We start from the raw sequence: 9,028 nt of genomic DNA, 5'->3' as shown, positions 1-9,028 counted from the left end.
CAATGCTACGAAGCCATCATCAGAATCCGGCACACCCAAATACAGGGGCGCCGCACACCCCCTATGTTTCACCGATGAGGTCCTGGACTATGAATTCCCAAAGGGATTCAAACCCGTAAACATAGAGGCATATGATGGAACAACAGACCCTGGAGTCTAGATCGAGGATTATATCCTCCACATACACATGGCTAGAGGAGATGATCTCCACGCCATAAAATATCTACCCCTTAAGCTTAAAGGGCCAGCTCGGCATTGGCTTAAAAGTCTTCTAGAAAACACAATTGAAGCTGGGAAGAGCTCGAGGATGCTTTCCGAGCAAACTTTCAAGGGACCTATGTCCGTCCCCCGGATGCAGACGATCTTAGTCACATAACTCAACAACCCGAAGAATCAGCTCGGCAGTTCTGGAATAGATTCCTCACTAAAAAGAATCAGATAGTCGACAGTCCGGACGCTGAAGCCTTAGCAGCTTTCAGGCATAATGTCCGAGACGAATGGCTCGCCAGACACCTCGGCCAAGAAAAGCCAAGAACAATCGCCGCACTAACAAGCCTCATGACCCGCTTTTATGCAGGGGAGGATAGCTGGTTGGCAAGGTGCAGCCCCAGCAACCCAAGTACATCCGAAACTAGGGATGGAAACGGAAAACCGCGACGCAGCAAGGACCGTCGCTGGACTAAGGACAAAAATCCGAAGAGCACGGCAGTCAATGCCGGATTCAAAGGCTCACGACAAAATCAGGAAAAATCGCCCCCCCCCCCAGGATAACAGGGACGATCCATCCAACCTAAATAAAATCCTGGACAGGATATGTCAGATACACAGTACTCCCCGGAAGCCTGCTAACCATACCCACAGAGACTGTTGGGTTTTCAAACAATCCGGCAGACTCAATGCCGAACACAAGGGGCTCGACACACCAAGCGAAGACGAGGACGAACCCCAAAAGTAGAGCACCAGGAAACAAAAGAACTTCCCACAAGAAGTAAAAACAGTGAATTCACTTCACATAACAAAACGTGCGGCACCCGTAAAGGTACGCACCACACGGCCCATCCCCAAAGGGTCCCGCCACTGGTTGTCAAAACCGATCATCTTCGATCAGCTAGATTATTCTAGGAATATCAAGAATGTAGGCTGGACTGCCTTGATACTCGATCCAATAATTGGCGAACTCCAGTTTTCAAATGTCCTTATGGACGGCGGCAGTGGACTAAACCTGATATATCAGGACACAATCCAGCACATGGGGATAAACCCAGCAAAAATCCACCGCAGCAGAACCTCCTTTCAAGGGGTAATACCTGGTCCGGACACCCATTGTACGGGTTTTCTCCGGCTCACAGTCACATTCGGCTCTGCCGATAACCCCCGCCGTGAAAAGCTGACCTTCCATATCGTCCCGTTTTCAAGTCGTTATCAAGCACTACTGGGATGCGAAGCTTTCGCTCGCTTCAACGCAATACCGCATTATGCATATCTTACGCTTAAGATGCCCGGTCCATGAGGCATCATCTCTTTGAAGGGGAAGCACTAAAGTGCGCCTCCCCAAGCGGAGGACTGTGCGGCCGCTTTGACAGCCCCACAGCAAAACGGCCTCATCGGCCAGAAAACTTCGACATAGGTCATTAAAGACCACGAACGCGGATAGACGAGTTCGGTGCAAAATCATCATTGATGCAGGCCTAGAAGCCATATACCCCCGCACTAGGGGCTCCACTCATATACAATAAGAGACAATAATATATCTTACTTTATACTTTGTTTATTTTAAACTTTTTTCGGCACGACCCATTTTCAACTCAGCTCCTCTCTTTTACAGATGAACGTCGTGCGGCGCCCGTCCAGGATATGGCACAACGGAGACACAGGCGCAGACGTGCAGTAGGGACCCGTCCTAAAGGATTCTTTTTAGATTAAGACCCTGCGTAAACCTTTTTTACTGTCTCTTGTTGCTACACATCCCCTGGTTTTTTCTTTTTGATATAACCAAGGAGGAGGCTGGCATCTTGGCATGTGGCCACGTCAGAATTTTTGCACGTACCTGGACACTAGGGGCTTTTTTAATAAAGAGTGTCATTTTGCCCACACTCATAAAGACCGAACACCTTAGGGAGTGTTCGGCGTCGCAAGTTTTGGCATTATATGCATCAGCTCCGAATCATGTCTTTGGTCAAATGTTGGGTTGCCCGGCTCCTGAGTTTGGCTACCTTACGTTCCGCTCTATCGGCTAAGGTAGCACCAGGAGAACTACTGCGATTGTGCCCCCGGTTCGGCCAGGGCGAGCACCTCAGTAGAGAAAGCCGAAAACTAACTGTCATGATGCAGCGTGAGACTGGTCAGCCACTCGATGACCTATCGGAATCTATCGGATTCCTCCGCTTTAACGAAGGGCCGCTTCCCAGTCAGGCATACACGCGCCCCGAATTCGGACAAGCGCAGTTGCCACCAAGGAGCTACCTAAAGAGTCTCATTGTGAAACACCTATGGCTAAGTGAAAGTGTTAAAGCATTATAGTTCGGTTGCCTGGCCCGATGCGCTATCACCTCCTTTGTAGGACCAAGACGTTGGGTTAAGTGTGAAAATGCGCCTTCTGCGAGCACCCCCGCACTATGTGCGTGGGGGCTGAAGCCAACGACTGCCATCTTTCAGATTCTGTACATATATATATATATATATATATATATATATATATATATATATATATATATATATATATATAGCTTAAAACGGCCGCATAGAAGGTGTTCACAATACTTGAAGGCACAAGTATAAAAAAAGGCCACTACAGTTTATCAAAATACTACTTTTCAATTACATATGCTATCATAACATAGCACCTTTCGAGCACTGCGTCTCTATTACACGAGCGCCTTCAAGGACTTCCTGAAAATAGTGCTCGGAAGGTACTCGGATTTTGTCCGAATCTCGGGACGCAACAACGGTGGTCTCCATCTCTGCCCAGTATGTCTTAACACGGGCAAGAGCCATCCTTGCGCCCTCTATGCATGCTGACCTCTTCATTGCATTAATACGCGGCACCGCGTCAAGGAATTGCTGCACCAAGCTGAAATAACTCTTCGGCTCCGATCTCCCAGGCCACAGATGACCCATGACGTACTTCATGGCGAGTCCGGACAATCTATTCAGCTCGGCCCATTGAGCCAGGCGATCGTCCACTGCCAGTGGACGCTCTGGATTGTGGAACTGTGACCAGAAAAGCTTTTCCACTTCGCGATCTTTTAGATCTCGAAAGTGTTCGGTCGCATCAGCAGCACTTGCTGCCAAATCCAGATAGGTGTCCTCCACACTCCACATCCGGTCCAACAGAGCAAACTTCGGATCACAAAACTTCCTCCGCAGCATAAAGGGCTTTCCAGCCGCAATCTGTTCGGCCTGACGCAGCTCCTCCTTCGCAGCTCTCATCACAGAGCGAGCATCCTTGGCATCGGCAACGGCCTTCTCTAAATCCGTCTGTCTCGCCCGGTCTTCTTTCTCAAGAAGTTTGCAACGGTCTGCAGCGCTCTTTAACTTCTCGGCCATCTCTTCTTTGCTTCTGCAGTGAGCAGCCTGTTCGGCTCTCAGCTCTTCAAGGGCCTTCTCGGTAGCCGCATCGCTTTTTCTGCCTTGCTCCTTAGCTCGGGCAAGTTCTGCCCTAAGATTCTCCACGGCGGCCGTACCATCTGTGTCAAGCACACACATTGTAAGACACTGGCATGAAGCTCCTCTTACCTGATGTCACCCGAAGAATTAAATACCTTGAGCCTCATCAAGCCGCTTGTTGACAAGAGCGATGTCGGCATCTGCCACGTCCAGTTGCCGCTTTAGTTCGGCCACATCATCAGTTTCGCTTGATTCCGGACACCTCGCCACCTACATTCAAAGGCGACATCTTAGACCTGGGATTATGATCCTCTGCGTGCCATCATTTCTTGACACCGGGCAGAGTCTCAGGGGCTACTATCTACACTGGGCGCATCTTACTTATGCGCAACTGACAAAAGTGTACATTATCTAACGTACCTCAAAACCCGTCAGTAAACTTTTGACGGCCTCATGCAATCCGCTTTCTGCGGATGAAATCCTTTCAATCACCGTGCCCATCAATGCATGGTGCTCTTCTGAGAGAGAAGCTCGCCCCAGCAGAATCCTTAATTCCTCCGGCCGAGCACCAGACGGTGCTGGACTTGTCCTATGGCCTCTTTCGAAGGCCGGACACGGAGAGCCTCGGGGGGCCACATAGCTATCTTCCGCCCCTACCGGATTCGGAGAAACCCTCCGCGACGACACCTCAGGGTCGCCCGCCTCGCTGGGCGGCACGGCAGGGGGAGGCGTTCCGCTCTCCATCATGTCCGGAAGATATAAAATCAAGGATTTCTCTCATCCCTCAAAAGGAAAATCTTTTCTCCACTTACGGCTCGCTGGAGGGCTGATCCCCTTGAGGGCGTAACCGGCCAAGGAACTCCCTGGCGTCGGACCCTCTGACGAGGATTTTCTCCCCCGTTTTGAGGCCATGGTTTCCGGGTCATCAGAGGCGGCTCTCTTCTTCCCCTTAGGAGAGGAATTGTCGGTTCCTCCCTTCGGAGCATCCTCCTTCGAGGAGGCCATAGCTTCCTTGTCCTCCCCCTCCAAAGGCATTATCTCCAGCATCCTGACCAACATGAGATCCGGCCTGGTTTCAGGAAGGGGAGCCGGACACCTGATCAGCTTCGCCTTCGCTATCCACTCTTGTTTAAAAGGACGGCTCTTTTAGGGGCAAGTTTATGACAATTATACTGATAGAAGGTCCGGGCGCAGGGTTGCTTACTTGAGTATCCGGGCGATGGCAGCTTAGGCCTGCGTCCTCGGTTAAATCCGGACACATCTCTTGTGATCCGAAGAACATTCTATACATCTCCGCAGGCGTTGCGCCCATAAAATTCTGGAGAGCTCGCGGTCCCTCTGGATTAAACTCCCACAGGCGAAGGGGGCGACGTTTGCCGGGCAATATTCGGCGAATCAGCATGACCTGCGTCACCTTGACCAAACTGAGGTCTCCTTCCAAGAGATCCTTAATTCGGCCCTGTAATAGGGGCACGTCTTTGGGCAAACCCCAATCTAATCCTTTGTTGACCCATGACGCTAGCCGTGATGGGGGACCCAAGCGAAAGGCAGGAGGCGCCGCCCACTTGGCACTCCTGGGAGCGGTGATATAGAACCATTCTCGTTGCCACAAGCCGAGCTCTTCTTGAAAGGAGCCCTAGGGCCATGGAGCACCAGCATTCTTACTTATGACAGCGCCTCCGCACTCAGCGTGCCGCCCCTCGATCATCTTCGGCTCCAATCCAAAAGTCTTGAGCCATAATCCGAAGTGAGGAGTAACACGGAGGAACGCTTCGCACACAATGATGAATGAGGAAATATGGAGGATGGACTCCGGAGCTAAGTCATGAAATTCCAGCCCGTAGTAAAACAGCAGCCCCCTCATGAAGGGATCCATCGGGAAGCCTAACCCCCGAAGGAAGTGACACATGAACACTACACTCTCATCGGGCTGGGGACTGGGAATAGCCTGCCCTTGAGCAGGCAACCTATGTGGAATTTCGGCGGTCAAGAACTTAGCCTCTCTCAACTTTAGCACGTCCTCCTCTGTGACGGAGGAGGGCATCCATCGGCCTTGAAGGTCGGAACCGGACATTGTCGAAGGTCCGAAGCACCTGGAATCTGGAGCCTGGGGGTGTTGGAACTCGAGGCGATGGGCGAACTCGTTTGAGATTGGAAAAAGGAGTAAGGCCTTGGTCTCTTTATAAGAGGTTGAATACCAGGAGCCCTCCCCGTAACCGTTTGGGACTCGCCTTTAATCGAGAAAACATGCTAATGGGCACGATTGGGTTACCCACGTCCGTATTGATGAGAATCCCGTAAAAAGGGCACACTATCTCTGCTTTGACAAGACGTGCCAAGCAAACCGCCTCGCAAAACATGCTGAGGTGGAAAAGTAAAAACGATTCGAGTAAAGGACTTGGCTGTAGTGTGATGGCGCACTACAGAATACGTCAGCAGATTTGATTTGTGTCAATATTATTCTCTCTATGGCAATATGTGGAAACTTATTTTGCAGAACCGGACACTACTCTTGGTGTTTACAAATCTTCTATGAAGGACTTGGAGGAGGAACCCGCCTTGCAATGCCGAAGACTTGCGCGCCGGACTCGTCGTCATTGAAGCCTGGTTCAGGGGCTACTGAGGGAGTCCTGGATTAGGGGGTGTTCGGGTAGCCGGACTATACCTTCGGTCGGAGTCCTGGACTATGAAGATACAAGATTGAAGACTTCGTCCCGTGTCCGGATGGGACTTTCCTTGGCGTGGAAGGCAAGCTGGGAGATGCGGATATTCAAGATCTCCTACCATTGTAACCGACTCTGTGTAACCCTAACCCTATCCGGTGTCTATATAAACTGGAGGGTTATAGTCCGTAGGCAATCAACTCCATACACAACAATCATACCATAGGCTAGCTTCTAGGGTTTAGCCTCCTTGATCTCGTGGTAGATCTACTCTTGTACTACCCATATCATCAATATTAATAAAGCAGGAGTAGGATATTACCTCCATCGAGAGGGCCCGAACCTGGGTAAAACAAAGTGTCCCCTGTCTCCTGTTACCATCCGGCCTAGACGCACAGTTCGGGACCCCATACCCGAGATCCGCCGGTTTTGACACCGACAGTGAGTAGAGCTTGCCGAGAGACGCGAGAAGAGGCTGGCATAGTGATACGTGGCAAAGAAGATGAACTATGCAAGCGATGTCGTAGACATCAATCACGAATCAAATTAGAGTTGCGTGTGCGATACGTGGCATACAGTTGATCCACTCGAGCTGTTTGTGATGGAATAAGCCATGTGTGTTGCAGGCAAACGCTTGCTGGTATATACCCTTAAATTTAACCAAAAAAGTGTTAATGCCTGTTACAAAAATTGTATAGCTGGAAACTATGTTCAAATACGAATCCAACGATATAATCTTTGGCGACATGCATTCGTATTTTATTAGTTAAATCCTACTTATAAACCAGGACGGGGGTATAGTAGGTAATTAAATCACAAATGCTTTTTGTATTAACCGTATGTGTATGTGTCCTTTCGTCCTCCTCTCGCACATCTTGTCACCCCACTGCCGCACACGGCTTACAGCGCAAGCTTTCGCAGCGCGCGGGGGCGTTCTTTTGGCTAAACGGTAGCTCAAAGTGGCACCAATGAATCATTGGTGAGCCCGTTCCCGTGCAACCTCGCAGGTTCCCACCCAACTCGGTGAAATCCCCCAAAATCCCTATGCTTATCTGGGTGTTCTAACTAAAACGTTTGCGACTAGTGTTTTATATTTAAAAACCGTATTAAACTACAGCTTGGGCGCCACTAATGTAGACGGTGTGAGCAAGGCGGGCAGCCATGGAAGTCAAAGGGCTCCCTTCCCGGTGAGTCTACGCGGCGTACAGCTCGCACGCTTCCCAGTGAGCCTTCGCATTGGAGTACAGCTCGCACGCCTTCCGTTTAGTCAAGCACGCAAGCACTTGTCCGCACGGCACCTCCTAGCCATTAAAAGAGTGAGGCATGGCGTCACGTGAATGATCAACAGAACGCACACAATTTAAATTATATAAAATGTTTGAGATGTTACAGTGGCAGCTATTTGTTTCAAAATGCCTTTGTTGGCTGTTATTCGAGTGCGCCTTCTCTCAAAATGGACAAGAAAAATACCATAGCATGTCGGGTGCCATTCCATTATAGCATGCCAAGTTTCATGAATTTTAGACGAGTTAGGGATTTACTAGAATTTAAAAACAAAGTATCTCAACGTTTTGCCGGCAATCAACAGCGCCCTGGTGTTTGAAATTCATTCCCATTTCTTGCATGGGACCTAAGCATGCGCCGAAGGACACAGATTTGATTTTTCAACCAATTTATATGCACTGGAGCTTGTGCATGTAGTTCAAATTTGAATTATGCACATGAAATGCCTAGAAAACCAAGTTAATGTATAAAAATGTCCAAATGAACCCCGAAAAATTCCAAAATTAAACACAACACTACTGTTGTTCTATGTTGACACTAGAAAATTTTTTAAAGCAATAAGAGGCAACAGATATCGTTTCGTCCCCAAAGGTGGCACGTTCCCTACCGAAACCATCACGCTTGTTGTGAGAAGCTCTGGTTTGTGAGAAGCTTATACCCAAACCTGCCCCAAATGGGACAAAAAATTTACCACGGCATGTTGATGCCGCTCCATGATAGCATGCCAAGTTTCATGAATTTCAGATGAGTTTTGGATTTACTAGAATTTAAAAACCACGTATCTCAATGTTTGCGGTCGAGTGACGGAGCTTGTGCATGTAGTTCAAATTTGAATTATGCGCATAAAATGCTTGGAAATTTTAGTTAATGTATAAAAATGTCCAAATGCACCCCGAAAAATTCCAAAATTAAACACAATACTCCTGTTGTTCTATGTTGACACTAGAAATTTTTTGAAAGCAATAAGAGGCAACAGATATCGTTTCGTCCCCAAAGGTGGCACGTTCCCTACTGAAACCATCACGCTTGTCATGAGAAGCTCTGGTTTGTCAGAAGCTTATACCCAAACCTGCCCCAAATGGGACAATTTTTTTACCACGGCATGTTGATGCCGCTTCATGATAGCATGCCAAGTTTCATGAATTTCAAACGAGTTTTGGATTTACTAGAATTTAAAAACCAGGTATCTCAATGTTTGCGGCCAAGTGACGGTGGCACGGTGTTTGAAATTCATTCACATTTCTTACATGGGACCTAAGCATGCAGCCAAGGACACATATTTGATTTTTTTCAACCAATTTATATGCACTAGAGAGTGTGCATGTAGTTCAAATTTTAATCATGCACATAAAATGCCTGGAAAACCCGGTTAATGTATAAAAATGTCCAAACGAACCCCGAAAAATCCCGAAATTGAACACAACACTCTTGTTGTTCTAAGTTGGTACTAGAAATTTTTTGAAAGAAATAAGAGG

Source organism: Triticum urartu, chromosome 2, assembly GCF_003073215.2.
Source record: "Triticum urartu cultivar G1812 chromosome 2, Tu2.1, whole genome shotgun sequence".
In the NCBI taxonomy this organism is placed as follows: domain Eukaryota; kingdom Viridiplantae; phylum Streptophyta; class Magnoliopsida; order Poales; family Poaceae; genus Triticum; species Triticum urartu.
The sequence above is the reverse complement of the archived record's forward strand: the minus strand, read 5'-3'. Positions refer to the sequence as shown.